We start from the raw sequence: 25,825 nt of genomic DNA, 5'->3' as shown, positions 1-25,825 counted from the left end.
TATGAGACTACTGGAAAAACCACAGCTTTGACTATACAGAACTTTGTTGGCAAAGTCATGTCTCTGCTTTTTAATATGCTGTCTAGGTTCGTCATAGCTTTTCTTCCAAGGAGCAAGTGTCTTTTAATTTCATGGCTGCAGTCACTGTCAGCAGTGATTTTTGAGCCCAAGAAAATAAAGTCTGTCACTGTTGCCATTGTTTTCCCATCCATTTGCCATGAAGTGATGGAACCAGATGCCATGATCTTGCCAAAATTTTTTGAATGTTGAGTTTTAAGCCAACTTTTTCACTCTCCTCTTTCACTTCCATCAGGAGGCTCTTTAGTTCCTCTTCAATTTCTGCCATAATAGTGATGTCATCTACATATCTGAGGTCATTGATATTTCTGCCTGCAACCTTGATTCCAGCTTGTGCTTAATCAATCCCGGCATTTCACATGATGTACTCTGCATATAAGTTAAATAAGCACGGTGACAATATACAGCCTTGACATACTCCTTTCCTTATTTGGAAACAGTCCACTGTTTCACGTCCAGTTCCTAACTGTTGCTTCTTGACCTGCATACAGATTTTTCAGGAGGCAGGTAAGGTGGTCTGGTATTCCCATTTCTTGAAGAATTTTTCACAGTTTGTGCTGATCCCACAGTCAAAGGCTTTAGAATACTCAATAAATCTGAAGAAGATGTTTTCCTGGATTTCGTCCGACTCTTTGTGACCCCATGGACTGTAGCCTCCCAGGCTCCTCTGTCCATGGGATTTTCCAGGCAAGAGTACTGGAGTGGGTTGTCATCTCCTTCTCCAGCTATAACCCAGCAGATGTTGGCAATTTGATTTCTGGTTTCCTCTGCCTATTCTAAACCCAACTTGTACATCTGGAAGTTCTCAGTTTATGTACTGCTGAAGGCTATCTTGAAGGATTTTGAGAATTACCTTGCTAGCATGTGAAATGAGTGCAATTGTGCAATAGTTTGAACATTCTTAGGCATTGCCCTTCTTTGGAATTGAAGTGAAAACTGACCTTTTCCAGTCCTGTGGCAACTGCTGAGTTTTCCAAATTTGTTGGCATATTTAGTGCAGCATTTTCACAGCTTCATCTTTCAGGATTTGAAATAGCTCAGCTGGAATTCCATCACCTCCACTAGCTTTGTTCGTAGTGATGTTTCTTAAGGCCCACTTGACTTTGCACCCTAAGATGTCTGGCTCTAGGTAAATGATCACACCATTGTGGTTATCCGGATTATGAAGATCTTTTTTGTATAGTTCTTCTGTGTATTCTTGTCACCACTTCTTAATATCTTTTGCTTCTGTTAGGTCCATACCATTTTTATCATTTATTGTGTCCATTTTTGCATGAAATATTCCATTGGTATCCCATGGTATAAGATGTCAATAGCTTACTAGAAACCCTGAACAAATTTTTTGGCTGTTGCAATAATATGAGTTCCCTTTATGTGTATGTGCTCGGTCATATCTGACTCTTTATGACCCCATGGACTGTGGCCTGCCAGGCTCTTCTCTCCACGGAATTTTCCAGGCAAGAATACTGGAGTGGTTTGCCATTGCCTCCTCCAGTGGATCTTTCCAACTGAGGGATTGAGCCCTGGTCTCCTGTATCTCCTGAGTTGGCAGGTGGATTCTTTACCACTCAGTTACCTGTGTAGCCCCATGAATACGTATTACCTTTGTACGATTCTAAAAGTTTAACACTTATTTGTATTTTGCAAGATGCTATATTACACAATTCATGGCTTAAACACTTTGCATTTCCTGTGTGAAACAGTATGTTTATGTTGTGGATATAAATCTGGTTTAGAAAAAGTAATTAAAAAGTTAAGATGGGCATTTTATTTGGAGGAATACATATATGAAGAGGTTTCTGGAGAATTAAATAAATAACACTTAATATTTAATACACAATAAAATTTAATATTATAACAAAATGGAAATTTCTAGTAGTGTTCCCTGGCTTATAATATTAAAGTAATATTTCATTGGAACAAGTATGGGAAGTTTTATATGATATGAAATTGATCATAAAAATTTATAGATCAATTGTAAGATAAACCACATAGAAAATAAAAGGATAAAAATATCTGAAGTTTCATTTTTGAAGCAGAAAAGTAACACAAGTGTGGCAGACAATTTTCTTTACTCTTGAAATTTATTTACTTATATAATAAAATTTAATTGTCTGTGCCTCTTAAAAATGGCTTATTTGCTGTTATTTAGAGAAAGTACATTTATTTCACCAATTGCATTTTAAGGTTTGAAAATATATCTGCTTTTATATTTTATAAGTGTCAAGGAAATGATGTTAGCTTTTCTTAGTATGCTGTGTTTTAACCTGTTTCCCTAATCTCATAAAATCTAGAATTTTAGAAACAGATTAATAAAACTATTATTGTCACATGTATATTCATCTTTATATTATATGGATGTATAAATAAATACCATAAATTTAAGATTCTATTTTAAATAGATTTTTTTTGTTTGGGTTTCTTGTTTCATTTGAAGTGTTGTGCATTTCACAGTCAGTATGTCATACAGTATACATATGTGAAATTTTTTAATGCTTTTTCATCTCTGAGAATTTAGCTGTTACTCTATTTTTGATAAGGGACTGTTCAGTAGCATTGTGTGGTTGTTTTGATATTATATAATAAGGTACTTCTCTAAATGCTTTTTCAATAAGTTGTTCATCTTAAAGATATTTTACTTCAGTTCTACTAAAAATTGAATGATTGTGTCACCTCAAAATTTGTATGCTGAAACTATATCACTAATGTGAAGGCATTTGGAGGTGGGGCCTCTGGGAGGTGCTTAGGTTACACAGGTAGAGCCTCATAAAAGAGATTCATATGCTTATAAAATAGACCCAGAGAACCCCTCCACAATATGAAGACACAGCAAAAATACTGGTCTATGAACCTGGAAGTCAGATTTCACCATATCTTGAATTACCCAGTTCCCTGATCTTAGCCTTCCTAGTGTCTAGAATGGTGAAAAATCAATTTCTGTTGTTTATAAGCCACCCATTCTCTGATATTCTGTTAGAGAATCTTGACCAAGACAAGCACCTATAAAGTTTCTTTTTACTCTCATATTATATTTATATTCTTTTACTTCCATATTATATATTTATATTTCCATATTATATTACAAATATAAGTTGACCTAAGTTTAGCCAGTTTTTACAATTTATTATAATTTCTGCTCTTGCTGCTGCTAAGTCACTTCAGTCGTGTCCAACTCTGTGTGACCCCATAGACGGCAGCCCACCAGGCTCCCCCGTCCCTGGGATTCTCCAGGCAAGAACACTGGAGTGGGGTGCCATTTCCTTCTCCAACACATTCATGCATGCTAAGTCGCTTCACTCGTGTCCGACTCCATGTGACCCCATGGACAGCAGCCCACCAGGCTCCTCTGTCCTTGGGATTCTCTAGGCAAGAATACTGGAGTGGGTTTCCATTTCTCCAGTTATAATTACAATAAACAATTAACTGATTAGTGCACTTTTTAAAAAATTTGTTTCTTGAGAGAGTGTGTGTTGTTTTTTAGAATTAATTTATTTAAATTTTATTTATTTATTATGGCTGTGCTGGGTCTTTATTGCTGTGCACAGGCTTTCCTAGTTGCTGCCAGTGGGCAGCATGGGACTTCTCATTGCAGCGGCTTCTCTTATTGCAGACCAAGATAAGAGCTCTAGAGCTCAATAGTTGTGGCACAGGGACTTTGGTGCTCCACAGCTCGTGAGATTGTCTCTAACCAGAGATTGAAGCCATGTAATTTGCTTTGGCAGGCAGCTTCTTAATCACTGCTCCACCAGGGAAGTTCTGCATTCCACTTTCTACTTTATAAGTGGACCAGTGAGAATCTTTGCTAGCAGCATGGAGCTATAGCAGCTGAGGGAAAAAGGAAAAAAAAGCAATGGAAGACTGTGAACACTATAGGGGAGGGAGGATAGAAACAGAAAAGAAATGTACAGGAAAGAAGAACTGGAGGAGAATGTAAATGGAGGGAAGAGAACGTCAGTGATCACACGTATAACTGACACTATCCCCTCCTGCTCTGGTGAGTTTCACTTTCTCTCTGGTTGAGCCTGATTAGGACATCAGAATCATCATTGCAGGACTCCAGGCAGTCCTCTTAGTTACTCAAGATTAGATCAATCCTATTTATCACTCTAGATCTAAAGGTTGTTTTTCTTTTCCCACTTCTTTTAAAAATATAACCAATCTTATTAAGTTGCTCTCTGTATGTCAAAACAACATCTAGAACATCTGGGGAATTGCTGATCAAATCACATTTTTACTTTTCTTAATAATCAGATATGACATCATGGGTATTCATTTCCAGTCTTCCTTTTCCTCTAACATCCCTGGATTCCACAGGGATATTTTCCAAATCATTTCCATCAGATGAAGAGGATTTGGCAGTTATTACAGGAGTTTACAAGTCAGCCTGACACAATATCAATAATATCACATTTTTAGGTAGGTGGTTTAGTTGCTAAGTCATGTCCAACTCTTGTGACCCCATGGACTGTAGCCTGCTAGGCTCCTCTGTCCATGGGATTCTCCAGGCAAGAATACTGGAGTGGGTTGCCATTTAACTTCTTTCCTATTGGTGAATACTCATGGAAAGTAAACCTTAAAATTATTTTCCTGTAGGTCTAAGGAAGTCCCTGGAGATCATTGTTTTTTGTTTATTTAATTTGTTGTCCAGTTACATGTCTAATGCATTTTAATAATTCCTTATCAATTCCTTCTCCAAATGTTTGGGGTCCTGTATGTTTTAGAACGCAGCTTGTTTTGGATTTTTACATGTACATCAGTAGCATGTACATCACAAATGTGCCAAGATCTAGGGCTAAAGTCTGTAGTCAAATTTCTCTTATTGCTGAACATGAATACTTACAGCTTGTGGGCTAAATGATGGCTATATGAGACCAGTTTTGCTGCCAAATGAACTTGCATAAAACCTTCAACAGCAGTAACAATGGCAACTGCAGACTTTTGGTTTTCTAAGGTTTCAGGGTTTTGGAATTACTAATAGGATATTGAGAGATGTATTGTTAAAAAGGAGATTTAAACTTTTCTTATTATTAAACTTTATTAAGCTATTCTTATTATTTAAAGTGATATTTGATCAAACTTAAGTAAACTTTTTCTGTAATCCAAATATATAGACAATTTAAATTCCTTTGACTTTTACTTTGCACATTAAAAAAGAACACACAGAATCTAGACAAAGTGTCAGGTTATTTTTATCACCTACACTGAATAGAATGGATTGAAGTTTACTTTGCTTACAGTTTGTTTTTTTTCCCCCTTGTATAGTGTCTCTGAATTAGATTTTTACCTAAATTCTGTGTAAAGTAATGCAATCCAACAAGATCATTTAAGTATCTTGTGGTATATTGAATGATCTCCTGGGTTTTTAAGAAATGTATATTCAATGAATAAATATATTGCCAAAAAGAAAGGTGATATTGAATTAAAGACTCAATATTTTGGCAAAGCATCATTACCCACAGGACTCTCATTAATGCTTTGGCACAAAAATTGGGTAAACAACATGTGGTTTAGCAAATCTATTTAGCCCCAGGGGAGAACTTTATCATAGAGAGAACAATGTGGAACATCAGTTTTTGCTGTGTTTTCCAAATGGTCATGGCTATTTTATGGAGATGACACAGGTAGTGTTGCATTTCCCAAGTCATATATTCACAAGTGTGCAGGCATTTCAACACTGGAGGTTTTAATATCACCACAACTATCCTCCCCAAACTATCCACACCAAAACAGAGAAGTGCACACATGAAACAGTGTCTTATAAAGAAGTTTTCACATTTAAAAATGTATTTTGTATATATATATATATATATTTATTTTTTTTCCCCCTATGAATTCATTCACTCTAAACATACCTTTCCAATCTTTCCAATTAAGATCTAATATTTTCTTTGCTGGTGGTGAGATAGTACACTAATGTGCAGAGCTACTGCTGGCAAGTACTTGTTTTTGTTAGAACTGCATAAAATCACCCTTCTGGATGGAGGGAATTAGGACATTGTTCCACACCAGAGCACATTGAATTTTCAGCCATCATTTGCTCCCTTGGTTGAAAATTGCTGTGGGAGCTGTTTAAAAGTGATTCCTCTAAGTAAAATCTCTGTCTCTCTGTCTCTCTGTGTGTGTCTGTCTGTCTCTCTCTTTATATATATATATATATATATGCATATAAATGTATACTTGGGTGTAGTGTACAGAAAGAATGAATCAATCAATGTTCACTACTAACTTCAAGCTATTTTGAAATAAGATGATAATGCCATTACTACAATGTTTTGTTATATTTCTTTAAACTACAGTTGTTTTATTTGCATGCCCCGTCACACCTTAACGTTGAAATAAATGAAGACCTTCCAACTGAAATCAAACTGAGACTATTTATTAAGAACCCTCTACAAGCAAAGAGTTAGCCACCATCATTTGAGTTTGCCAGAGATTCAAAGGCAGCAGGAGGTAGGGAAGCTTTATAAGGAAAAAAAAGGACAAGAGTTCTGCTATGTTCTGAATGAAGGTATTGTTGGAAGGAAGTTGGAGAAGGACTAATGAGAAGCAGGGGCATCTTTTGTGATAGGTTTGGGAAGCATATTTGATGTTCTATTGTTGGTCCTAAGTTGAAAGTGGGGCACAAACATAAAAAGGGAGGAGGGATGCTGGCAGTCATTGATCATGTCCTGACAATTTTGGATGGGTTGCTCCTGAGTCTGTGGTTTGGTTTCCTGGGCTGGTTGCTGTGGAAATCGTGGGTCCAAGTTCTATTGCCATATGTGGTCTGGCCAAGCCCACTTGTATACTCAGCCTCTCATTAAGTATTTAATACACAGTGATGACTACCTATGGCAAAAATTCCTACAGGTTTATCAGGTTTTAGCAATACAGCTCCTCATCTCCATTCCAACCAGCTTTGAGAATCACTGTCTTCAATCTTTTGTATTTTTTTTTAAAATAAATACTAGGAAATGATGAAATAAAAATATGTTTAAACAACTGTTTGAGTTTAGAGAGATTTTAATATTCTATTTTTTTCCCTTCCAAGAACCCAAGAATGTCCAAAGAAGGTCTCTTTGCCAAAGGTTTTCTGAAAAAGGACAGCCTTATATCTTAGTGATAGATACCAAGACTGCTTGACTAAGGGATCCTAAAAATTCCACTCATTTGCAAGTTTTTCTCCATTGCTTTGATGATTGCTGAGCTCAAGAGTCTGCGGAACAGACATATACATAGTTTGCCTAAAGCAACATAATTAGTAATTTTATAATTTAACTACCTCAGACTCTTTAACAATGTATCATTCTGTTTTTTACCATAGCCCTGGTAGATGAGTGGGCTTCCCTGGGGGCTCAGATGGTAAAGAATCCACCTGGGTTCCGTTCTTGAGTTGGGAAGATCCCCTAGAGGAAGGAATGGCAACCCATACCAGTATTATTGCCTGTAGAATCCTCACAAACAGAGGGCAACAGTCTATGGAGTGACAAAGATCCCGACACCACTGAGCAACTTAGCACAGCACACAGGTAGATGAGCACAGCAAAGAGAACAGACACAGAAATACTTGAGGAGTATTCACACGACATAATTTTAGTTGAAGTTTATAAAAACGTAGCGTTATGCTCAGAAAAGCAATGAAATTATTATTTTTATTTATAATTTAGATATTTGATTAACCAACTACATCGAGATAAATGGGAAATGAAGCACTATGAAATCCTGTACTGGGCTGTACCCTATTGCTTACTATTGTTTCTACACCATATGGAATATTTAATATCACAACCATTCAATAAATAAATGGGAAGGAAATGGATATTTGAAAGTTACTATTTTGTTGACATTCAGTGGTTCTTAACCAATCGCCTCCCTCCACACACACACACTAACGTGTCCTGCATAAATTATTCAGCGCTATTATAATCTTTGGTAAACATGATTTTGATAAGAAAAAGCATGTAATTTTTATGCTAAAAAGAAAACACTGATTTGGGGAGAAAATTTTTAATCTTGTCTTTCTCAATTTTATTCTTTCAGGATACAGTTCACCCTTTCTGAATGTATTTTTCTTGGTTATCTGTTTTTCTCTACTTAATCTTCAAAGTAACAAGTCCTTAATGTGTTGTGTTAATTATTTTTATTATTTATGGATCAGAAATTTTTGTTTGATTTTTGCATTTTTTCTTTCATTCAACATTTTGACAACTTATCATGTTTCAGACCCTACATTGGGTAATATAAGTCTGAAGAATGACTTCAGCCTTTAACCTCATGGAGATCTTCAATTTCCATGTTGCAATTTCTTTCAGGACAAAATTAAGAAAAAAACCAAACAAATGAATTTCTCACATAACCACAGAATTCCACATTTTATTACATACTCTTAGCATGATTTTGTCCTAACTGGAACACTCAAACATGTGGTTGGTTTAGTTTACTCTTGTTAGTTCTCTCTACTTATTAGCATTGTAAAATTGATGTAATAAAAATATGCTCAACAATTAGAATCATCACTTGCATTTAGAAAATTTGGGTTGCAAGTGGTGCAGTCACACAAATATATTTTGAGAGGAAGAGAATGAGGCAAAAATAAAGAGTCTCCTAAAATATAACACCAAAAATATTTCTTAATTAGTTGGTGATTTTAACATATGTTAGCACCTTCTTTGCTACTCTTCCCTTAAGGAGGTAGATTTAGTTATCCTCACATTGCATATAGGTTGGACTTAGTAAACTCCTTCTAATGAACAAAGGAGGCAACAGCTTTTATGAAACAAATTTTACAGTAGCAAAACCTGGCAGACACTGTTGTAACAAAGTGGTCAAGGTTAACATCACCAGATATATTTAATATCATCTACTTCCCAGCAGGCTGCAATCAGAAGGGCAGTTCACCTCTCTAGCATTATCTCCAATATTCATAACATAATCTAACTGTGAGGAAATATTAAACAAAGCAAGTGGAAAGACATTCTAGCAAATATTGGACTAGTTCCTTCAAAACTTCAAGAGTGTGAAAAGCAAGGAAACACAGAGGAACTAAATGCAACATACTATTCTGGACTATGACTTGGAATAAAACAAAAAAGGACATTAGTGTAAAAACTGGAGAAATATTAATAAAGTCTTTAGTTTAGTTAATCCTACTGTAACAGTTAATTTTTTCATTTTGACAGCTATGCTGCAAGGAGGTAAGATATTAACTTTAGGGGAATCAGGAGAAGGGACTGACAAGAACTCTGTAAGCTCTTTGTAACTCTTCCATAACCCTAAATCTATTTCAAAATAAGAGTTTCAATAATGAGTCTCTGTCACTTTACTGAACACTGGCCAGTTTCATAAATATACTATTGTTTTGTCAAATCAACTCTTCTTTAAATTGTCTCTTTGCTTCTATGCTAATGCCAACTTGTGGTTTTAAACTTTCCTATTTCTGTTTTAGGTAAAATCTATACATAAGAAATATAACAAGCATATTACCATTTGATAAAAAAAATCTCTGGAATTTATAATAAGCTGATACTTCCCATCTTGCCTTTCTATGGATGAGAGAGCACTGAACTAGGTGTCTAAAGACAGAATCAAGACCTAGATAGACTACTTACAAGCCTGTGCTGATACAATTGTTCAACCTTTTTAGAATTCAAATTCCTTATCTGAATATGTAATTACATTTATTTAAACTTAAGAGATACCAATTCTGCCAAAGATAGTTTCAGGAATTAGCTGTATTACTTAATTGAAAACAAATTACATATTTATATAGAAGAGCATTAAAAGATTTAAAATATAATTTTAAACATTATTTATAATAACAATGAAAAGATTATGTAAGAAACAAATAAATTCTTTATGGATTTTTTAGTAAATTTCATGCAAATCCTAAATAAATAAATAAAGTTTTTCATAAAATTTAACAATCTGATTCTGAAAGTTATAGAAAGAGTGAAAACAAAGAGTTGCTCAAATTTTTTTGAATAATAAGAATTAGATGAGTGAACTTTCCCTGTCAGGTGTCAGTATGACTACAAAGTTACAGCAATTAAGAAGTTTTTTGTAATAACACACAAAATAAAGTGTAGACCAACTGTACAAAGTAAAGACTGTAAAAGACACCTATTTATAAAAACATTTATATATAATAGATATTGCCTTAGATTAAGTATATAATTGTGGATTCTGTCATAATAAGAAAGAAAGCTGATGATCCATATACACAAATATAATAGATTGTTACCACGTTTCACAGACAAAAATTAATACCAGAAAAATTAAAGTCATAATTTAAAAAGAAAAATTACAAAACTTAGAAAAAACAGGACAAAAATTTTATCCTTATGAAGCCAGTATTAAAAATATAATATATAAAATATAAAAATGTGTGAAAGTTCCAAAAATGCAGGAAACTGTTGAACTAGTCACCGTTCTAAAGTTGAGTTTTTTGATCAAATAATAACAATAAAGGAAATGAAAACATATGGTATAAAATAGACACTTACTGAACATGTAATTATGGCATTCAGAATACATGAAGAATCATATAAATCCATAAGAAAAAAAATGCAATAGAAAAAATGCCATAACATAAACGATTGTTTCATAGAAATCCCATGTTTGTCTAATTAAATGTTAGATTAATTGAGCATACAAAAACATGTTCAAACTTATTGAATAAAGAAAATGAAAACTAAAATCATGGTGAGATTCCATTTTACATCCCTACATTAAAACATTTAGCAATCCCATTACTGGTGAGTATTTGAAATAAAAGGGCACACATACACAACCAGTATGGAGACAAATTTCTCTAAACCTTGAGGACATTTAGGCACCATGTCTGTAAGCGTTAAACATTTCCAGGCCATACAACCCAATGTACTATGTAAATTTATAGCAACATTGTCGAAAATAACAAGAGGATGATGTTGAGCAGGATATGAGTGTAAATTCTAGCTACAACAATACTGTAGATGGATACTAGATACCGGTGGTGAGGAGAAAAGAAATAAATCACAGAAAAATACATTTTAGCTTAATACTTGCACAAATGAGGAGAGGCCATCATAATAAATTTGTCCTGAAACAACAATCACTTAACAAAAAGGTTTATTTCTTCTTGTACAGTCCTATATGAGTCAAGCAATGCATTTGAGCATCTCTTCTATGTGACTTAGAAATATAAGTTGTTTCCAATTTATGGATTTACCATTCAAAATGTTGTCTTCATATTGCCACAAAAAGGGCGAATGCACAAAATAGCTTACTTTTCCATGCTCTGGTCTGGAAGGTACACGTGTCCTTTTGCCATTGGTCCAAAACAGTCAAGGGTTATGGGGAGATGTGGGTGAATATCTGGCTATTTGGGAAATAATAAATGGAGCTATCTCAATAGCATTTTCACAAGACCAATAGCAATAACAACAATCACAATTTACTCTTTAGGAATAACTAAATTTGAGTGTGATTATAAGAATCAAAGAGAGAATAGAAAATAAAAATATTGACTACATTAAGTAAGAAACAGAGCAACAGAACAATGGGGGTCAGGAAGGAGACAGAATTTTAGTAGTGCCTTATATTAGAAGTAATATGATTGGGTCAGAATATCTTTTTGTTATAAATAATTCTAGTATAACTTGCATTTAGATTTCATGCTTTCTCTTTCATGGATAAAAATTTTATAATAAACCTAAAGAACATCCATAATGTGGGTAATTTTAATTTTTTAAGAAATGGACTTTTCTTCATTAGAAGAAATATACAAGGAAGGCGCTTATGCCACATTAAGCCATGAAATGACTCTTCAGTGGAAACCTATAAATTCCTCTTCTGTTATAAATTTTTAATATCTTTTCCTTGACTGTGTCTCTCCCTTCTTCTCTTGAGTTATTAAACATATTAAATAGCATAAAATTAAACTTTATGTTACCCCTAAGTAATGGCAAATCAGTCCTAAGATTGATTTTGATAATCCACAAAAGTTGAGATTTGAAATATTTTATTCATGCCCTAAAAATTAGCTGGACTAAAGCTACATACATAAAAGTGCCCAGAAATTCAAGTCTGCAGCCTAATCTGGCCTTCGGGAGAATCCAAAGAAAATTGCATACTCAGAGGTTTTCCCCATCTACACCTTTATTTCAGAGCCCCAAAGCACAAAAGCTGGCTTCATGATTTATCAATAACTTCCTTCTAAGCAATTCACTTCCTTTCTTCTTATCCTATAAGCTATTTACAGGTAATACTTTGGTGAAGTCAACCCCTGGTGATTTTCTTCTCCTTTGGGGAAGATGAGTGCTAGTCTTCTGTGGTATACTAAAGGCAAATTCTGCACAGCTAATATAATATTTTAGAGTTTTTCCTGAGGTTTTGGAATTCACTGCAACATGACTTGCATAGTAACTAGCCTGCAAAATGGAGGGAGTGACAGGAATGTACTTCCTAATAAGACTCTTGCAGAACAGAAAGCCTAAGATATAAATAGAGGGGAAGTTTCTATCAGGTTTTACCTACCAGAAGAGTTTTCTCAGTTTCTGACACTCACCTCATGCTCCCAAATGATGCTATGTGAGGAACAGAGAAACCCAGTTCAGAGAAAGAAAAGAGAAATGCCTTAGAGAGGAGTCTATTTTCTGTCCTAGGAAATTTGGGGATCTGTATTTTTTTTTTAGTGGATTGATGGAAATTCCTGAAATCTCCAACGGCATTGACCTTCTTGGTACCAGAGAAACCACTGAAACACTTTTGTCACAACAAAAATGAAAGAATTAATTTTGGATATTTTTCCCAGAGGTAAACAGTAAAATTGGAGAATGAAGGATAACGATCAAAGAATTGCTTCTGTCATTCACTCTTATTAAGCAAATAGCTGTGCATTACCTATTTCTGTACAAATAGCCATATCTCATAAATATAGCCCCTTCTGACATTAAAATGAGTGATTATTGTACATATTTGTGACAAATGTAATGCTTAAATCATAAAAAATGTATAGGTAAAACAGCAAATGTTCTTTTTCTGATGACTGAAGAAGATACATCATAGCTTTATTATGAAATAATCAATTCCTCAGAATTAATTTTGGAGAAGGCAATGGCAAGCCACTCCAGTACTCTTGCCTAGAAAATCCCATGGATGGAGGAGCCTGGTGGGCTTCCGTCTATGGGGTCACACAGAGTCGGACACGACTGAAATGACTTAGCATCAGCAGCAGCAGCAGAATTAATTTAAAAACTTGTGGTTTTGAGTAACAATTGTCTTGGAATTATTTATTGATAAATTTATTTATTGATAGAGCACTTGATATATTCTCAAACTCAGTAGCTAGTCGGCTTTTAATCAACACCTCTTTAAGATAACATGTACTAAAGAAAAAAAGCATCAATCAATTTGGAAACCAAAGAGGAATAAATATCAGAAGAGAAGCAACTAGAGATAGAAAATTCAATGCTGCCAATAAGTTTTTATTACTTTATGTTATAGGAATCAAGAAAATAGAAAAAAGTTTTACTTTAGTGTAAATATCAAAACATAGAAAGTGAGTAATTTATAATTTGAAGTGATAGTTATAGTTTTTATATTGTATGAAATAATTTCACTTCTGTTACAAAATAATTGTTTACATTTTGACGAACTAAGCTCATACTATGTATTATTTCTAATAAACCTTCAATTTTATTATCCAGAGTGTTTGTGATATTAAGAATAAGTACTGCTGATGATACACATTTGTATAAGTTCAAGAAAAAATTTAATAAGAAGCTAGAAGTAATTTCTAATTCCTAAATCCTTTATAAATGAAATAACGATAAATATAGAGCAAGCAAAGTGAACAAATAGACAAATATTCTATTGAGAAAAGAAAACTGTCGGAACATGGTTGAATTAAATTTAGTCATAAAAATTAAAAATGAGTATTGATTTTGAATTATCATATAAGAGCATGAGAGAAGCGTGAGTGTTTACACGTGATGTTTAATGTGACATCACAGACGTCATTTACTTAGCTTCTGTTGTTATTCAGTTGCTCAGTCATGTCCCACTCTTTGTGACCGCATGGGCTGCAACGCCAGGCTTACCTGTCCTTCACCATCTCCCGGAGTTTGCTCAAACTCATGTTCATTGAGTCAGTGATGCCATAAAAAGATCTCGTCCTCTGTCTTAGTAGGAAGACATTTCTTAGTAGGAAGTCAATTCATAATGCCTAAATTTGAAAAATCAAAATGTTGTTTGAACTTGGTACTTAGAGGTATCATCATAAATATACAAAGTATTAGTTAAACAAATTGAAAATAATTGTTACTCTAGAGAAGTAAGTATGGGATTCGCAAAGGAAAACTATATTTTTCCTTAAATAATTGGATTAATCAATAATACAAAGGCAATTTAAAAAATAAAAGCAAAGAAATGGTAATGGACCAATTATAAGGAATTCATATTAAAGAGCTTTGCATGATAGAATTTGGATTTTACTCTGAAGGACTCAAATCCAAGAGTTTGGAGTAGGAAAGTGAGATACTTTTTCTCAAACTGTCATGAAAATCTTCAATATTTTTCTAACTTTAATATTATGTCATGATTTCATTTCCATTACATTAAGAAACTATTTGATGTTGGTGCATGCTCTGGTAAAACACAGACACATATTTTGTATATGTTCTCATTTCACACACACACACACAAAACAAAATGAAAATCTGGTGTATGAAAATTGGTGTCCAAACAATTAAAAAATTAAAAAATAATAGCAAAAGCAGAAAGAATATAGGAGTACAGCTGTCTTTCATAAAACCAGATATTAAAGACATTTGCCAAAATGTAAAGTCGTTTTAAAAGTAAATAAGCCGCTGGAGTGATTTAGAGGCTGTTCTTTGGTGGCTCAGATGGTAAAAAGAAAACTGCCTGCAATGCAGCAGACCCAGGTTCTATCCCTACATCAGGAAGATCTTGTAGAGTAGGAAGTAGCAACCCACTCCAGCATGCTTGCCTGGAGAATTCTGTGGACACAGGAGCCTGGAGGGCTACAGTCTATGGGTTGCAAAGAGTCAGACAGGACTGAGTGACTAACACTTTCACTTTCATCTGGTGGAAGATAAGGAAAACCTGGAATGACTGAGAAGCTCCTGGAAGACCTCTGTGGGACAGCCACTTGGTACTAGGACTGAAGGAAAACAGGAGCAGCATGTTGAAACCTCCTAAAGGACAACTAGACTATCAAGGACTTTGGGCTTTTTTTTTTGGTATTGATTATAATTGTTTTATTGTTCTTACAGGTTTTGGCTTCAGAATTCCTTTCCATTCTTAAATGTTTTAAAATACTTAAAATACTTTTAAAAAGATGTTATTGGGTAGCCTAAGAAACTTTTTTAAATGTGCATGCTTGTGTGCTAGATTGCTTCAGTCTGTCCGACTCTTTGTGACCCCATGGACTGCAGCCCACTAGGTTCCTCTGTCCATGGGATTCTCCAGGCAAGAATACTGGAGTGGTTGCCATACCCTCCTCTAAAGGATCTTTCCAATCCAGGGATTGAACCAGCAAACCAGGGTCTCCTGTGGCTCCAGCCTTGTAGGCCGATTTTTTACTGCTGAGTCACCAGGGAAGCCCTTCTAAATGTAGCAATGCTTATTAATGTTTACCATTTTAGAAACTGAATTGGGGCAATTGTTAGAATATTTACACAGTAACTTGTTTGAGAAAACAATGGTAAATCATTGCATGTTAACATATTTCATGAAACCAAAAAAAAATTAAAGCACTTTATGAAAAAAGCAGCTTTATTTTACATTTTGGCAAATGTCTTTAATATCTGACTTCATAGAAGGCAGCTGGATGCTTATATTTTTTGCTTCATTTAAACTGTTTCAGTACAGAGTTTGAATTGGCATGTATGAGAAAAATTGGGCCTATACATTTTTTGTGTGACCAAATAAGGTTTTAAAAGTGAAGAGTAAACTTTTCACATAAATATGAATTTATTTTTGTTATTATACCAGTATTTGTTGTGTAAGTAGGCCTCTCAAGATGGCCATTCTCTTGCTATCTGTGTATCCCCTGATAGACCAGTGCCTGCCACACCTATCCCCTATACAAGTGACTGACCCTGCTACATACTGGTCCCAGGCCCCAGTTAATGATTATTCTTATCAAAGAGATGGTGAGGGGTATGCCCCTCTGCTAGTTTTCATGGTAATCGATGAGCCAACCCTATGTCAATTCCCCCTACAACTGGCAATCTCCTCCCTCCACCCAGGGAGCAAAGCCTACAAGCATGTCCTGCCCATCATCAAGCAAAAATGAGCTATTGATTCATATAAGCTCCCTCATCCATAAACCACTGATGTCTCTGTTGCTGACTAGAGGCTCTTTCTTCGATCTTAAAACTGGGCAAGTGCAGGCCTTGTAGGCCTGTGAGTTTCAGCCCAACACTTGTTAATGCCATTTCTTGAAAGTTAGTTGTAACGTGTGGAATCTAAAGCATATTGACTCGATTTTTTTCACTTTGTTATATTAAAATCTCATACTTTGCACTTTGAGAGTATCTTTTATCATGCAAGATTTGTAAAACCATGCATTATTCATTTGCAAAGTATTTGTTTACTAATTGTGCAGATTATCCAAAATTTACTGCATTGGGTAAAACTTGTGTAAATCTAAAAATCACATTTTTAATTTTAGTTCTGATTTCATTAGAAAACCAGTAATTGTCAGGAAGCTGTCAAGTTCATAGCTACAGATACAAGTTTTCCAAATTTACAATTTTTTCCTTGGAGCTTGAATGTCATCATTGACATCAGGTAGTGTGAACTGATTTCTTTGAAATGGCATGCTCATTGCATGCATTTTAAAGAAAATATGCCAAACAAACAAGCCTGAATAACTAGAAATTTTTTAATTTATTTTTTAATTGAACAGTAATTGCTTTACCGAATTCTGTTATTTTCTGTCAATCCTCAACATGAATCAGCCCATTTTGAACCTGCTTCCCATCTCCTTCCCCATCCCATCCCTCTAGGATTATACAGAGCCCCAGTTTACATTTCCTGAGACACACAGCAAAATAGCTGTTGGCTTTCTATTTGACATACGTGTTGGAGAAGACTCTTGAGAGTCCCATGTACTGCAAGGAGATCCAACCAGTCCATTCTAAAGGAGATCAATCCTGGGTGTTCATTGGAAGGACTGATGCTAAAGCTGAAACTCCAATACTTTGGCCACCTCATGTGACGAGTTGACTCACTGGAAAAGACTCTGATGCTAGGAAAGGTTGGGGGCGGGAGGAGACGGGGACAACAGAGAATGAGATGGCTGGATGGCATCACCGACTCGATGGACATGAGTTTGAGTGAACTCCGGGAGTTGGTGATGGACAGGGAGGCCTGGCGTGCTGTGATTCATGGGGTCGCGGAGAGTCGGACATGACTGAGCGACTGAACTGAACTGAACTGAATGTTAAGTTTCTATGTTACTCTCAACATGTATCTCACCCTCTCCTCCCCTCTCCCCATGTCTATAAGTCTATTCTCTATGTCTGTTTCTCCATTGCTGCCCTGCAAATAAATTCTTAGTACCATTTTTCTAGATTCCTTATATATGTGTTAGCATACAATGTATATCTTTCCCTTTCTGACTTACTGCACTCTGCATAATAGGCTCTAGGTTCATCCACCTCATTAGAACTGATTCAAAAGTGTTCCTTTTATGGCTGAGTAATATTGCATTGTGTATATGTACCAACACTTCTTTATCCATTCATCTGTTGATGGGCATCTATGTTGCTTCTGAGAGTCATTTCCTAGGCAGGTTGATAAGAAGTCTAGGGGTCCCCAAGGAGAGAAGCGTCTGGAATTCTCAAGGAGGAAGAAAGGACAAACTTTTTTTTCCCTCTACATTCCTTAGAATTATATAACAATAATGTATCCTGCCTGAGGACAGTCTTTGGATTAAACTTTCTGGCTAATCCTGTTATCTTAAAATGTAAATTATGGGAGTAGGTCTGGTGAGGTCTTTACAACCTCCAGACATTGTTTGGATTCATTGGAGCCTATATAGCTCCATTGCTAACACTAGAAAGGAGGTACTCTTTCTGCCCTCTTCTGATGCCTGTGTCAGAAGCTTTCTCTATCTCCTTTATACTGTAATAAAACTTTATTACACAAAATCTCTGAGCGATTGAATGCTTCTCCTCTGGATGCCAAGAATCCTGGCGTCTTTGCATGGTTCAGCAACAACCTTTCTGGCCTGCAGTGTTTCGGCTGAAAGATCAGCTGTTAAACATATGGAGTTTCCCATGTATGTTACTTTTTGCTTTTCCCTTGCTGCTTTTAATATTCTTTATATGTGTTTAATCTTAGTTTGATTAGTGTTTATCTTGGCATGTTTCTTCTTGGGTTTATCCTATTTGGGGCTGATTGACTATTTCCTTTTCCATGTGGGGAAATTTCCAACTATCATCCCTTCAAAAATTTTCTCATACCCTTTCATTTTCTCTTCTTCTTCTGGGACTCCTATAATTAGAATATTGGTATCAGTGCATTTGATATTGTCCCAGAGGTCTCTGAGACTATCCTCAGATCTTTTCATTCCTTTTGCTTCATTCTGCTCTTCAGAAGTTATTTCCAAGATTTTATATTCCAGCTGACTGATTCATTCTTCTGCTTCAGAAAGCCTGCTATTGATTCCTTACAGAGAATTTTTAATTTCAGTAATTGTGTTCTTTGTCTCTATATGTTTATTCTTTAATTCCTCTAGGTCTTTGCTAATTGATTCTTGCATTTTCTTCATAATTTTTTCAAAGATTTTGATCATCTATATTATCATTATTCTGAATTCTTTTTCAAGTAGTTGCCTATTTCATCTCATTTATTTGGACTTCTGTGTTTCTAGTTTGTTCATCGTTTGTGTAGTATTTCTCTGCCTTTTCACTACTTTTTTTTTTTTTTTAAAGCTTATTGTGTTTGAGGTATCCTTTTCCCAGTCCACAAGGTTGAATTCTTTCTTCCCTTTGGTTTCTGCCTTCCTAAGGTTAGTCCTACTCACTGGAAAAGAGTCTGATGCTGGGAGGGATTGGGGGTAGTAGGAGACGGGGACGACAAAGAATGAAATGGCTGGATGGCATCACCAACTCGATGGACATGAGTTTGAGTGAACTCCAGGAATTGGTGATGGACAGGGTGGCCTGGCGTGCTGTGGTTCATGGGGTCGCAAAGAGTCGGACACGACTGAGCAACTGAACTGAACTGAACTGAACTGAAGGTTAGTCCAGGGATTTACGTAAGTACCTATAGGGTGAGATTTGTGCTGAGATTTTTTTGTTTGTTTCTTTGCTTGTTTGTTTTATTTTTCCTCTGTTGTTCAAGGCTGAGTAAGGTGGTAATCCTGTCTGCTGATTATTGGGTTTTCATTTTTATTTTGTCTGTTGTTTAGAAGAGGCATCCTGCAAAGGGCTCTACACCCAGGTTGGCTTATGCCTGGTCTTGTATTCAAGTGGTTTCCTCTGTGTGAGTTCTCACTGATGGAGGAGCCTGGTAGGCTGCAGTCCATGGGGTCGCGAAGAGTCGGACATGACTGAGCGACTTCACTTTCACTTTTCACTTTCACACATTGGAGAAGGAAATGGCAACCCACTCCAGTGTTCTTGCCTGGAGAATCCCAAGGATGGGGGAACCTGGTAGGCTGCCGTCTATGGGGTCGCACAGAGTCAGACACAACTGAAGCGATTTAGCAGCAGCAGTAGCAGCAGCAGGGCTGTCTGAGGAGGCCTTACAAATAGCTGTGAATAAAAGAGAAGTGAAAAGCAAAGGAGAAAGGAAAGATATAAACATCTGAATGCAGAGTTCCAAAGAATAGCAAGGAGAGATAAGAAAGCCTTCCTCAGCGGTCAATGCAAAGAAATAGAGGAAAACAACAGAATATGAAAGACAAGGGATCTCTTCAAGAAAATTAGAGATACCAAGGGAACATTTCATGAAAAGATGGGCTTGATAAAGGACAGAAATGGTATGGACCTAACAGAAGCAGAAGATATTAAGAAGAGGTGGCAAGAATACACAGAAGAACTGTACAATAAAGATATTCACCACCAAGATAATCACGATGGGTGTGATCACTGACCTAGAGCCAGACATCTTGGAATGTGAAGTCAAGTGGGCCTTAGAAAGCATCACTACGAACAAAGCTAGAGGAGGTGATGGAATTCCAGTTGAGCTATTTCAAACCCTGAAAGATGATGCTGTGAAAGTGCTGCACTCAATATGCCAGAGAATTTGGAAAACTCAGCAGTGGCCACAGGACTGGAAAAGGTCAGTCTTCATTCCAATCCCAAAGAAAGGCAATGCCAAAGAATGCTCAAACTACTGAACAATTGCACTCATCTCACACGCTAGTAAAGTCATGCTCAAAATTCTCCAAGCCAGGCTTCAGCAATATGTGAACCGTGAATTTCCAGATGTTCAAGCTGGTTTTAGAAAAGGCAGAGGAACCAGAGATCAAATTGCCAACATTCCCTGAATCATGGAAAAAGCAAGAGAGTTCCAGAAAACATCTATTTCTGCTTCATTGACTATGCCAAAGCCTTTGACTGTGTGGATCACAATAAACTGTGGAACATTCTGAAAGAGATGGGAATCCCAGACCACCTGACCTGCCTCTTGAGAAACCTGTATGCAGGTCAGGAAGCAACAGTTAGAACTGGACATGGAACAACAGACTGGTTCCAAATAGGAAAAGGAGTCCATCAAGGCTGTATATTGTCACCCTGCTTATTTAACTTCTATGCAGAGTACATCATGAGGAACGCTGGGCTGGAAGAAGCACAAGCTGGAATCAAGATTGCTGGGAGAAATATCAATAACCTCAGATATGCAGATGACACCACCCTTATGGCAGAAAGTGAAGAGGAACTCAAAAGCCCCTTGATGAAAGTGAAAGAGGAGAGTGAAAAGGTTGGCTTGAAGCTCAACATTCAGAAAACAAAGATCATGGCATCTGATCCCATAACTTCATGGGAAATAGATGGGGATACTGTGGAAACAGTGTCAGACTTTATTTTTGTAGGCTCCAAAATCACTGCAGATGCTGATTGCAGCCATGAAATTAAAAGACGCTTACTCATTGGAAGGAAAGTTATGACCAACCTTGATAGCATATTAAAAAGCAAAGACATTACTTAGCTAACCAAGGTCCGTCTAGTCAAGGCTATGGTTTTTCCCATGGTCATGTTGGACTGTGAAGAAAGCTGATCGCCGAAGAATTGATGCTTTTGAACTGTGGTGTTGGAGAAGACTCTTGAGAGTCCCTTGGACTGCAAGGAGATCCAACCAGTCCATTCTAAAGGAGATCAATCCTGGATGTTCATTGGAAGGACTGATGCTGAGTCTGTAACTCCAATACTTTGGCCACTTCATGCGAAGAGTTGACTCACTGGAAAAGACTCTGATGGTGGGAGGGATTGGGGGTGGGATGAGAAGAGGACGACAGAGAATAAGATGGCTGGATGGCATCACCGACTCGATGGAGGTGGGTTTGAGTGAACTCCCGGAGTTTTTGATAGACAGGGAGGCCTGGCATGCTGTGATTCATGGGGTCGCAAAGAGTCGGACACAACTTAGCGACTGACCTGAACTGAGGGTTAGTTCTGTAGTAGTCTAGAGCCTTGGAGTCAGTGCTCCCACTTCAAAGACTAAGGGCTTGATCTCTGGTCAGGAATGAAGATTCCACAAGTGGTTTGTCATAGCATTAAGTGAGATAAAATCAGATACTCAAAAATGAGAAAGCAAAGATGAACCCCAGAAAAATGGCAGTTACAAGATCAGGCAAATAATGACTAAAATAATGGAATATACATCCAAAAACAATATCAAAGCAGTCTAACAAAAGTAAAGTACAATAGATTGACCTAGTGAAGAGAGGAAACCAAAAATTATATCTACCAGTTAAGAACAAAACTCGCTAAAGCACAAACTGGGAAATAAAACCAAAGCAAAGAACCAAGTGGGAAATAAAACAATAAAAACAAAGCTAAGAAATATGTTTAGAAGAAAGGAAAGAAAGAAAAGAAAGAAATACATATGCAAAGTTACATAGAGGTAGATAAGATTTATATATATTAAAAATTATCTGTAAGGAGAAAAGAGTTGAAGAAAAAGCAAAAAGAAGAATAAATGTAGAAAAAATATAATAAGTTTTAAAAATTAAAATTTTTTAAAAAAAGAAAAAAAAAGTGGAAGAAGAAGAAAACAAAAACAAAATACTCCACAGAACTGCAAAAGCCCAACATAGAGAAAGACGTTTATAACAATAATAAAAAATGTAACTGAGGAAAAAAAATAAAAATTCAGAAGCTTAATTAGATTGAATAGTCCCAATAAAATTGACAACTACAATGGTGGGGAGGCAGGGAGGAAAGAAAAAAGACAAAGAAAAAAAGTTTAAAAAAAATCCAAATGAATCTACAGAACAAGTCAAAACATAAGAATAATAAATGTTTTTCTTGAGTCACTGTGTTCAGAGTCCTTTCCCTTCCTAGAAGTTACAGTCCACCTCATCTCCCTAGGATATAATCCAACACTGTCCTGATCTCTGGACATGCTGTGGGGGCAACTCAGATTCTAATCTGGTCCTACTTCTTTGTGTTCTTGCCTCCAATGTCCACAACTATCAGAACTAGTGCATTTTCTTTTGTGGAAGCTCCCAATGTCCTTTTATATATTGCATACACACAGAGTCTGCCTAGTTGATGGTGTCAATTTAATCTGCAGCTTGTACACCTGGTGGGAAGGTTTTGGGTCTTCCTCCTTAGCCACACAGCCCCTGGATTTCAATTGTGGTTTTATTTCCACTTCTGCCTGTAGGTTGTCCACTGGGGTTTGCTTCTGATTCTGCCCTGGAGGACTTGGGTCTGCCCCAGTGAGGGCCAGGTGTGGAGGTGGTAAGATTGCTTGGGCCTCAGGGGTTCTGGCAGCACTGTGTACTCAGGGCAGTTGGTGGTTAAGGCAGCAGGAAATATAGTGCTCTAGAAGGGTATGGCAATCAGTATTGACCAATATACTCCAGTATTGGGGTACACTCAGGGAGAACCTCCCTGACAGAGAAGCCTGGGGTCGCAGAGTTGGACACAACTGAAGCAACCCTACATGCATAGATGCAAGACTCCTTTTTGCCTGTGGTGGTTCTGCCCCGGGGGGGTTGAGCATGAAGGTGATGCAGCTACTTGAGTTGCCAGAACCCTGGTGGTGCCAACTGTGCGGGGACATGGACTGCCTCAGCTGCAGGAGTTATGGCCCTATCAGAGTCTTTTTTAGAGCCTCTTGTAGCTGGCGATCAGAAAGCCTCTTTGGCCATTCTTTCCCCATAGTTCACCTGTTCAGGCACTTAGAGGGCTCCCTTGCCTGGGGACCTTCTCTGCTGTTCGGTGCATCAGGCACTTAAAGGGGCACCCTGGTGGGGTCCTACTCCGCAGTTCAGTGCATCACGTGTTTGATGGGCCACCTTTTCTGTTGTTCAGCTGCCGATGCTGGAGTGTGAGGAGAGAGAGGGTATGGTGATGGCTCCACCTGCTATGCATGACTGAGCAGTATTGCCTTGTTTGCATGGCTGCCTGGCTTTCCTCCACAGGCATTTCCCACCACAATCTCCTCCCTCACATCTCCTTGATCCGTCTCTCTGCAGTCAACAGCAGCCCTCACCTGGGGACTGCTCCACAATCCCTAAACTCCAGCTCCCAGCCACTGCGCCTGCCAGGGTATCCATGTCCCTGTCAGAGGTACCTATGGCTAAGGCAAGTACTGTCTAATTCTCATTCCATTTAGGCTACCACAGATCAGCTGTTTCACTCTCAGCCTTAAATGTGTCTTCTCTGGTTCAGACAATTGCCCCTTTTTGGGGATCAGACCCCTGCTTCAGTTCCCCCACCCACTGAGGGCAGGTCCAGTCCTACTAACACTCCTGTATTTCTCACCTGGTTCTTTCACCCTACCGAGTTTTGCATGATTCTATATATTCTTTTCTGCTGGTGAGGTACTCCTGTCTGCTCTCAGCTGATGTTCTGCATGCACTTCTGTGTCTGAAGGCATATTCCTGATGTATCCGTGGAGAGAGATGTACTCCACATCCACCTACTCCTCCCGCATCTTGTTCTCTAGACAGTCTTTCAAATGAGAATGCTTTTCTTTGAAAAAAATTGATAGTTGATCTTGCAACAGATAAAACGCTTTCTTTCAGATAGCTGTGGTGACTTATACAAGCTCCTCATTTCTTCACTTAAAATATTGAAAATAATGCATATTCAAGTGTCAAGATTAAATAATTTGGTAATTTTTAGTACTTTTTCAAGAGTATTTTAAAGTGAAATACTGAGTAGATAATGGCAAAGAATTCAGTGACTAAGAGTCCAGTTTGGTACCACATTTAGAACTAATACAAACTACATAAAAGTGCTAAATATTTTCTCTAATTATGTTTAGAATTAATTGTGCATAATTTTTCCCAAATGACTTAAATAATGAAACATTCTAGAATAAATATAGCATAGTATCTATTTTCGGATATGCGTGTATTTTTTTCTACTAAAGAACAGGACACATTTTACTCTAAAAAAAGCAAACAATGAAAAATGATATTTTGTTGCTTTAGAGAAGAAATATTTTTTGACTTCCATTACCAATCAGTACACACATGAAGAAAAATTCTATTTTCTCTCATAATATATGTCAGAAAAATATATTTATAATCATGGAAAACTGTGGACTGTATGTTTTTATAAGGAGTTTTGTAAAGGATTTTACTAATAGGATTATTTATGATGATAAAAGGTAACTTTTAAATTTTATTTTTGCCTAATAGAGGAAATGTGAAACTATCGAATGTATTGTTTACTATATTATTTTGAAACCTTTTAATAGTTCTTTTTCTTTTATGGTAGACTAAATCCTAATAATGAGTACTCAAAGCGTAAATTGCAGGGGACATATACTTTCACATTTTTAATGACTAAGATTACTTGAAAGAACTCTTAGATTTTCTTTTGTGCTTTATTAACTTTTTTCCAGGTATCATATTTAAAAGTAGAAGGTAAAATTGTAAAAGAATTCTAGGTTAATATATACTACATATATTAACTAGATTTCTAAATTACCTTTGAAGGTTAAAGAATTATAGTCTACTTCAAACAGAAGGTATACCTAAAATTAGTCACCTAATCTTTAATTCAGATGAAAGTTTTAAATCTCTAGTTTTCTTGGCTGAAAATGCTTTTTACTCTTTTTGCTGTTTTCTAAATCCAGTTGACTCTTCGATAGAAAATCAAATGTCATGTCTTTAAAATATTTATTTTAAAGTTAATACCAATAATATTTATTTGAAATTTTCACAAACCAATATACCTTTACTGCAAATACAAATATAAGAGCTATTCATTTTCTTAAATTTTAGAGTTAAGCATAAACATTTAACCTGTAAACATTTTAAAGTGTAGAATAGCAGAAGGTATTTTAATTTTCTTAAAATTAGAATGGACTACTGTAATATCTTTCAGATGACTATCTAACTCTTGTGATGTAAACTTCCTGGACAGTAATGAAACTGTAACATTTTCAATTTTCTCCCAGCTGGACAACAACTTGCATCAACAGCTGCTCCATCTTTGCCTAGGGGCAAATGAAGACCTGGATTTCAAAAGAGACAAACTAGCTAACAGCAATGAATTGATGAAGCAGCCATTTGAATTTGGTCAGTTATTTACTTCCTTACTTAAACAAGCAGGTTTAGACT

Source organism: Moschus berezovskii, chromosome 18, assembly GCF_049115385.1.
Source record: "Moschus berezovskii isolate FMDL1 chromosome 18, NW_MosBer_1.0, whole genome shotgun sequence".
NCBI lineage: Eukaryota > Metazoa > Chordata > Mammalia > Artiodactyla > Moschidae > Moschus > Moschus berezovskii.
The sequence above is the reverse complement of the archived record's forward strand: the minus strand, read 5'-3'. Positions refer to the sequence as shown.